Source organism: Lolium perenne, chromosome 2, assembly GCF_019359855.2.
Source record: "Lolium perenne isolate Kyuss_39 chromosome 2, Kyuss_2.0, whole genome shotgun sequence".
Taxonomy (NCBI): Eukaryota; Viridiplantae; Streptophyta; class Magnoliopsida; order Poales; family Poaceae; genus Lolium; species Lolium perenne.
In genome coordinates, this window is record NC_067245.2 from 88518631 (window position 1) to 88527460 (window position 8830).

Here is an 8830-nt window from a genome sequence, read left to right on the forward strand (position 1 = left end):
CGAAACAAAGTGGTTGGCGATGCGCCTAGATTGGTTTGTGATGAACGTGATTGTTGTTTTTCTCAATAACCCTAGATACATATTTATAGTCCGTAGACTTTCTAACGTGGGAATAATCCCAACCGTGCACGAGCCAAACTCTAACTAACTGACACGTATCCTACTATATTTACAGATACAAGGGCAAACTAGCCCAAACTTCGTGTACAAGGCCGGTTCACGTATTTCTTCCATGTATATTCTTCAAGCCCAATCTTGATCGCGGCCCACCTCTGATCCAGTCAAATTCTGGTGATAACACATGCCCCCTGGTTTTGGAATTGATAATTCCAAAATCACTCTGCTTTTTCTTCGTCGGGTCATGTCGTGGCAGAGCAAAACCGTCGCAGTAGCCTTCATCATGATGCCTCGTCTTCTCAACTTCTCCGCGTGATTTAACCGTTGTTTTTTTTTCTTTGGGCACCACTTCCTCGGAAACTGCTGTGGCATTGAATCTCCACTATATCCCCTTTTATTTAACCGCGCCGAATAGTTCGCCACTTCATCCCCTTGCTCTGTTCTGGCCATCGGCACCCAAAAAATTCCCCATCTCCCGTAGCCATGTCTTCCTCTTCTTCCTCCTCCGCCTCGTCGGATCTTTCTTCCCAGTCCTTCTCCTCTTCGTCCTCCTCCACCTGATAGCAAGCAGAGCTGAACTGCCTGACATCCTTACTGGCGAAAGGTGCTATACCTTCTTTGACGCTCTGGCCATTCCAATTCCCCACAACCTCCGTTTCACCACCACTACCGATTGTTTCGAGACTTGGTGGTCCATGTGGAAGACCCATGCCTTCAGAAGAGCTCTAGGACCGTTGCTGAAACAACTTGATGCCGAATATGACGTTCCTGCAGACCAGGTACCATTACTTATAAATTTCTTGCAATGGCTCATGATAATTTTCTGTAACCTGACTCTATCTTTTGGCAGCAACAAGATGGCCCGGAGCCCATGCAAGCCGATGGCTCCCCCTTCAAATTCCTTCCACCAGCCCCGGTGGTTCTCTTCTGCCAGAGCTCGCCACCCCTGAAGAAGGTCATAATGGAGAGCCAGCCGATTTCACCGAAATCGGCTCCCAAGAGTAAAGCATCCTCGGGGCCAGTTGTCCCCCGAGCCTCAATCCAGACGAGGAAGGAGGTGAGGAAAGTAGCTGCCAGAAAGACCCTGAAGCGCAAAGCTCCCGCCCAAGAAAGCTTGCACGTAAGCTGACTCGTGCCTTTGCTAAATTTATCTGTCCTCCCAGTCTTTTGCAACATGCTTGTACTTCTTTTTACAGACTTCCACCAAAGAAAACTCCAGCGGGGAGGCACAGTCCAGCCAAAGGGACTCGAGCCCGGGCAACTCCGGGAGATCCACCACACAGAGCCAGACGGACTCGCTAGCGTCGGCTTCCAAGAAAAGGTCAACTCCCGAGCCTGCTGCCTTTCAAGCTCCGATCAGAACAGGGTCACGCGTGAAGCGTCGATGCGTCAAGAGGGCTCGCAAAGACCCACGAGCTTCTCCATCAAGCCAGGAGGTTTCAAATGTAATTACCTCCCTGGTTTATATTTCATGCTAACCCATTGCCACTCGGATCGGCTAATTACTTCCTTTTGTAGACCAATGATACCTCTAGCAGAGACGTCGAAGAGGTATTGATGCCGTCCGCCACGCTAGACCTAGCCACCTCGACGATCGTGGCTGACCAAGTGGCTAACCTAGCCAAGTCCACGGAAAAGCCGATTATCACAACATCGGCTGCTCCTCCTACTTTGGGAGAGGTACACTCCACTCCCTTGGCTCTATCCCTTTCTTTGTTGTATACTAATACCACTCTTGTTCGTCTTGTCAGGGTTGTGATCTTTCCAGCTTGCTGACGTTCGATCCTGAATCCATCGAACCAGCTACTTCCAAGGCAGGTGAAGAGCCAAGTCCTAGCACGGTCCATGGTCCACTCCAGCGTCTCAAGGCTTTGCTCTCCTCTTCAGTTGAGACCCTGGTTGAAAACCCCGAGGAAGTCAAAGGTATCCTCGAAGACATCCAGCCCCATCTCCCGGTGACACTGCAGGTGAAGCTTTGGCCAGCTGTGACTCTATCGTTCTTTAGGTCAAGGGTGCAATCGGCTCGTCAAAGAATCATCCTTCGTCATGCCCAGCTACCGTTGAGGGCCGATATTGCAGATAAGTGTCAACGGCTCAACGAGAAAAAGGCTGCTTTAGACGCCAAAACAGACACTTTTGCCAATAGTGCCGAACTCGAGACCCTGCATAAGGAACTGGAAAACCTTGAAGAGAGGGTCAGGGTGATCAAGCAGCTTATCCAAGACAAGGAAGCCCTTATTGCTCGCTGTCAAGAGGAAGCAAAGGGTCTCACAGCCAATCTGAAGACCGATCTGGCTGAAATTCGTGCCCTGAGCAGTCAGCTGGTGACGGGCAAGGACGAGGATGACGAGGCCGAGATCGCCGAGGTGGATCGTATCCATGCTGAAGCCCTTCACGCCCTCAACGTGTTTCTTCAGTAAAGCCTCTCTGTGTAAACTGACAAATGTCTTGCTGAACTTGTACCTCTAAAGTCGATGACTGTGTATCGGTTTTTTATTCTGAAGTCGATGTCTTTGCATCGGCTGTACTTGTATGCTGTTTTCTTCGCATATTTCCTCAAGTCGAGGTCTGTGCATCGGCTGTGACTTGCAAGTAAAATTTTTTTTTACTGGCCGATTTTTCTATCGGCCCCTCACATTTCACTGCCCATGTATCGCACATGTTCCTCTGATTAGGTGCCCCCTGAGCCGAATCTGTCAGGTTACTGCAGATATCGTCTCTGCAGTTATCCAAAGAACTATACCTGAACATCGGCTTTGCGGACATGACCACTGCCGATTTCTTCGAGCTCACAAGCCGATGTAAACCCATACCCTAGTTTTCCGTCACCTGTTAGATCGACACTTAACACAGGGAAAACGTGTGGTAAGGATAATATGGGCCGATTGCTGGAATCGGCCCCCATTTTGATTGCATTGCTCAATGAAGGTTTACATCGTGTTCTTGCTTTACTATGACTACGTGACATGCTTGAGACAAGATCATCACTTTTTATTTTTTGGGGCCGATCACAAGGATCGGCCTTGCCACGTACGTCCATAGCTTTTGCTCTTGTTACACGGTCAGGCCGGTGGATAAGACCAGCCTCACCCCTTTTTTGTCACGTCGATGCGCTCGCAGTCGTCCAAAGTGATGTCTGAGAGTGGCTCTTGGCCTGCCGTCTCCCAAACGTTCATGCCAGCCGTTGAAATCTCGGCTGAGTCATCTGCGTGGACAACCTCCACTTCATCTCCATCTCACTGAATTAGACATTGGTGCATCGTGGATGGAATGCAACAGTTGGCGTGGATCCAATCCCTCCCTAGCAGAACAGCATAAGTGCTCTTGCTGTCGACGATGAAGAATGTTGTAGGGATGGTTTTCCTCCCTACGGTCAGATCCACGTTCAGAACACCTTGTGCTTCAGATGCTTGGCCGTTGAAATCGCTCAGTGCAACGTTGGTCTTGATCAGATCCGAGCTAGAGCGTCCCAACCGACGTAGCATGGAGTATGGCATGATGTTGACTGCCGCTCCGGTGTCCACCAGCATCTTGTTGACCGGTTGCCCATTGATATAACCTCGTAAGTAAAGGGCTTTCAGGTGTCTGTAGCTTCTTTCTCGTGGCTTCTCGAAGATAACTGGCCGTGGGCCGCAGTCAAGTTGTGCCACAGGTGCTTCGTCTAATCCTGGAGCACAAAACTCCGCTGGAAGGATGAACACCATGTTTGTACCAGCCGATGTCTCATCATCGGCTTTCCTTTGCTTGGGGCGCCACTCCATCTTTTGTGGTCGACCCTCTTCATCCAGGGTTCGTTGAATTTTCGCGGCCAGATCGGGCCGCGCCTTCCTCAACGTGTGTAGGTATAACCTTTCGGCTTCCTCCAAGCCACGTAGTCGCTGAACCCTATGCTTTTGGGAACGGCTGAGTCCATCAGGGCACCACCTTGGCCGGTGGTACTTATCTTCTTCTTCTTCATCGTCGTCTTCCAACTCCTCGAGATCTTCCATCCGAGAGGACTCAGCTTGCTTGTTCCAAGATGGGAGAGGTCCTAGACGCTTGAACACTGATACGTCTCATGTGCTCTTCTTTTCCTGTCTACACTCTGGGCAGTTGCCGATTGTAGGCAATCGGCTCATTCCTGAATCCCAGCAGTGTTTGAAGAGGGGACAGTCCCAGTGCTTGTCCACGTCGTCTTGCTCTCTTGACTTGTTCTTGGCATGGCGCTCATACCTCTCCTCGTCTCGATCATGCCGACGATGTCTCCTGGCGTCCCTGTTAGCCAGACGATCTCTTTCATCGTCGTCGCTGTATCGTCGGCGTTGGTCGTACTGACTCACATATTTGTTGAGGAGATGATCAGAGAGAGGTCGTTGATATCGCACATTCTTCACTTCTCCCTCTGTGATGTAGCGCTTGCCATCGTGTCGGAGCCGATCGCGCGGAACGGCTTCTTCCTTGTCCTTGCTACGAGAGCGGCTACCCTCGTCTCTGTCCTAACCAGAGTGGTGCCCAGGCCCTACCATGTTAATGCTGAACGAGAAACCTGGCTGGCACCTCCCAGGGTAACTCCACCATGTTAACGGCGGGGAAGGGGTGCGTGTCGACTTTCATGGCGTACTGGCTAAAGATTAGACGCCCTTGTTCTATCGCCATTTGGATCTGCTGACGCCACACCCTGCAGTCGTTGGTGGTATGGGTGAACGTGTTATGCCATTTGCAGTATGGCTTTCCATTCAACTCCTGTGCCGTGGGGGTTTTGAGGCCTTCGGGTAACTTTAGCTGCTTCTCCTTGAGTAAGAGGTCGAAAATTTGCTCAGCTTTGGTCACGTCGAAGTCGAACCCTTTTGGAGGACCTTGTGGCTTAACCCACTTGCAGGACACGGGGCTTGCCCCCCGAGTCCATTCAGCCACTGCTACCTCTTGATCTCCCGCAGAGCCTTCATCTTCATCTGCCTCAACCAGGACTACTGCACGCTTGAATTTGTCCTGGTACAAGTCTGGGTGGCGCTGTTCATATAATGACAGTTTCTGAACCATATGCACCAGCGAAGGGTAGTCTGCTTGGGAAGCCGTATCCTTGATCGGCGATGCGAGACCCACTACCGCCAACTCGACTGCTTCTTTTTCAGTCAAACGAGCCGAATAGCATCGGTTCCTAACGGTCCTGAAGCGTTGGATGTACTCTGACACTGTTTCTCCGCGCTTCTGACGTACTTGTGCTAGATCGGCAATTGCAGCCTCGGAAGCCTCTGAATGATATTGCATGTGGAACTGCTCTTCCATCTGCTTCCAAGTCCGGATTGAATCTGGTGGCAGCGAGGTGTACCACCCGAAAGCCGATCCTGTGAGGGACTGTGCAAAGAACCTCACACGTAGTTCATCTGATGCTGAGATTGTGCCCAGGTGCGCCAAATATCGGCTCACATGCTCGATTGAACTGGAGCCATCCGACCCACTAAACTTGGAGAATTCAGGGAGCCGATATTTGGGTGGTAGTGGGATCAAATCATACTCGTTGGGGTACGGCTTGGAATAGCCGATTGCCCTCCTTTTCGGCACCATGCCGAACTGGTCTCTCAAGATTGTACTGATCTGATCCGCGGTGCTGGCTGCAGGAGTCGAGCTCTGAAGATTCGCTGGAGTGGCGTACTTAGCCAGCCACGCCTGCTTCTCAAGCTCTGAGCTAGCTGCAGGAGTTGAGCTTTGGAGGTTTGTTGGCGTGGCATACTTGGCTAGCCACGTCTGCTTCTCACGATCTGAGCCAGCTGCAGGAGTTGAGTTCCGGAGGTTCGTCGGAGTGGCGTACTTAGCTAGCCACGTCTGCTTCTCAAGTTCTGATCCAGAAGCTCCTCCTGCTGTCCCAGAAGTCCCTGCTGTTGTAGTCTGGTTTGTGAGTGCCCAGCTACTGCAATTTGGCACGTATGTGCACGTGTATCCGTGAGGGATCTCCTTAGGCGCCTCATACAAGAACTGGTAATCACTAGGGTCACCACCGATCGTGTGGACGACGAATGCCGGTGAGCTCGGCACTTCTGGTGCTGCCAACGCGAATGGCAGCAGTGGTCGGGACTGGAGTGGTATCTCTCCTTGGTGAGTCCCTAGAGCAGGTCCTGACGGAGAGTACTGATGCTTCATGATTTCCTGGATCACCCGAAGGGCGACACGCTCCAAAGTGTTCACCAGGTTCTCAGAATGGCGGTGTAGCGAATGCGCTACCATGAAATTAATCTCCTGACGCAGAGACCTGGTGCGTTCTTCTGAAGGGGTAGATAGGTCTACTCCATCGAGCGCGCCTTCAGGCAAGAACCCTTTCCACCTGATGCCGTGTGAGCGGGTCCTCTGGAAAGAGCCGATGAGGTCGGCTTCGAGGATGGCTTTGACCTCATCATACTTCTTCTTGAGCTCCTCGGTCAGATCCTCGTACGTGACTGGAGTACCTTCCGCCATCTCAGATGTAGATGGCGATGCAGTTGATGTTGAAGACGGTCCCACCGGGCGTGCTAGAATGTGTTGGCGTCCGAAACCCACCGGCGAGCAACGGCTGGCAACACGAAGAGCCGGGAACAACCTAGGGCTGCGGCTGGCCCTGGTCCCTCCGAGCGACGGTCCGCAAAGCTCCTGGTATGCACGTCCCGATGCTGGTGCAAGGGCGTGCCACCTGATCTATACCTGATCAGGAAGGTAATGGATTTGCTTCGCTTAGTTTCCTGCATGGCATACACGTAAACATTAAATACGAGCCTCGATCGGCTCTCAGGTTGTCCTGTGAATCGGCTCAAGGAGCCGATCCACCCATGGTTCGTATGAGGTCTACGATCACATGGAGGTCCTGCTTGATCGATATATAGCTAAAACGACCTACGACGATTTAGGGTTTTCACCGCATAATCGGAACATCCTACGCGTGATTGAGCCTGGCAGCCACGCACGGTGATAATAAACCAACCCTAGACAAGGCCTAAAAACCAACATGAAGTTGATCCCCGGAACATCTTATCTAGGGCTAGCAAACTACACCCTACGTGCTACTGGATCCTTCAATCCGTTTGCAAGGCCTAACTATGCAGATATTAAACTAATCCTTGAAGAACAAGGAGCAATCATAACGGGTCGGATCTACTAAATAATGATCAAGCAAGGTGCCGCCCTTACACCTAAGATAGGTGTAAGGGCGGCTAGACGTCTAAGGGTTGCATGTACGAAAGCATGTATCGTGGTAAGACAATGCTAACCCTAACACATCTATGATAACTACGTTGCTCGCCATCAACAAGGCTTCAGCACGAGCAACGCATGAACGATGAATAAACGTGTACTACCTAGATCGCAAGATGCGATCTAGGCAGCATGATGCTTACCCGGAAGAAACCCTCGAAACAAAGGGGTTGGCGATGCGCCTAGATTGGTTTGTGATGAACGTGATTGTTGTTTTTCTCAATAACCCTAGATACATATTTATAGTCCGTAGACTTTCTAACGTGGGAATAATCCCAACCGTGCACGAGCCAAACTCTAACTAACCGACACGTATCCTACTATATTTACAGATACAAGGGCAAACTAGCCCAAACTTCGTGTACAAGGCCGGTTCACGTATTTCTTCCATGTATATTCTTCAAGCCCAATCTTGATCGCGGCCTACCTCTGATCCAGTCAAATTCTGGTGATAACAGGAGTGCCACCCAAAAATAAAATAAAATGGGAGCCGCTCTTTGAAGGTTTGTCTGGCAAGGGGGTTAGAGTGCCCACTACCATTCGTTGACAACAACAAACACCTCTCAAAACTTTACTTTTATGCTCTCTTTATGTTTTCAAAACCAAAGCTCTAGCACAAATATAGCAATCAATGCTTCCCTCTGCGAAGGGCCCTTCTTCTACATTATGTTGAGTCAGTTTACCTACTTCCTTCCATCTTAGAAGCAAACACTTGTGTCAACTGTGCATTGATTCTTACATACTTGCTTATTTGCATTCATCATATTACTTTGTGTTGACAATATCCATGAGATATGCATGTTGAAAGTTGAAAGCAACCGCAGAAACTTATATCTTCCTTTGTGTTGCTTCGATGTCTTTACTTTGAATTTATTGCTTTATGAGTTAACTCTTATGCAAGACTTTTGATACTTGTCTTGAAAGTACTCTTCATGAAAAGTTTTGCTATATGTTATCTATTTGTTAGCAACTATAGATCATTGCCTTGAGTCACTTCATTCATTTCATATGCTTTGTAATAGTATGATCAAGGTTATGTAAGTAGCATGTCACTACAGAAATTATTCTTTTTATCGTTTACCTACTCGAGGACGAGTAGGAACTAAGCTTGGGGATGCTGATACGTCTCTAACGTATCCATAATTTCTGATGTTCCATGCTTGTTTTATGACAATACTTACATGTTTTGCTTGCACTTTATGATGATTTCATGCATTTTCCGGAACTAACCTATTAACAAGATGCCACGTTCCAGAAAGGCTGTTCGGGCAAGATTCTCGGAATTGGACGAAATCAACGCCAAAGATCTTATTTTTCCCGGGAGGCTCCAGAACACCGAAGGAGAGTCGGAGGCGGGCCAGGGGCCACCACACGCCAGGGCCGCGCGGGCTCCACCCTGGCCGCGCCGGCCTATGGGGAGGAGGCCCCAGGCGCCCTCCTGCGCCGCCTCTTCGCCTATATAAGCCCTTTCGACCTAAAAACGCGATACCAATTGACGAAAACTCCAGAAAGACTC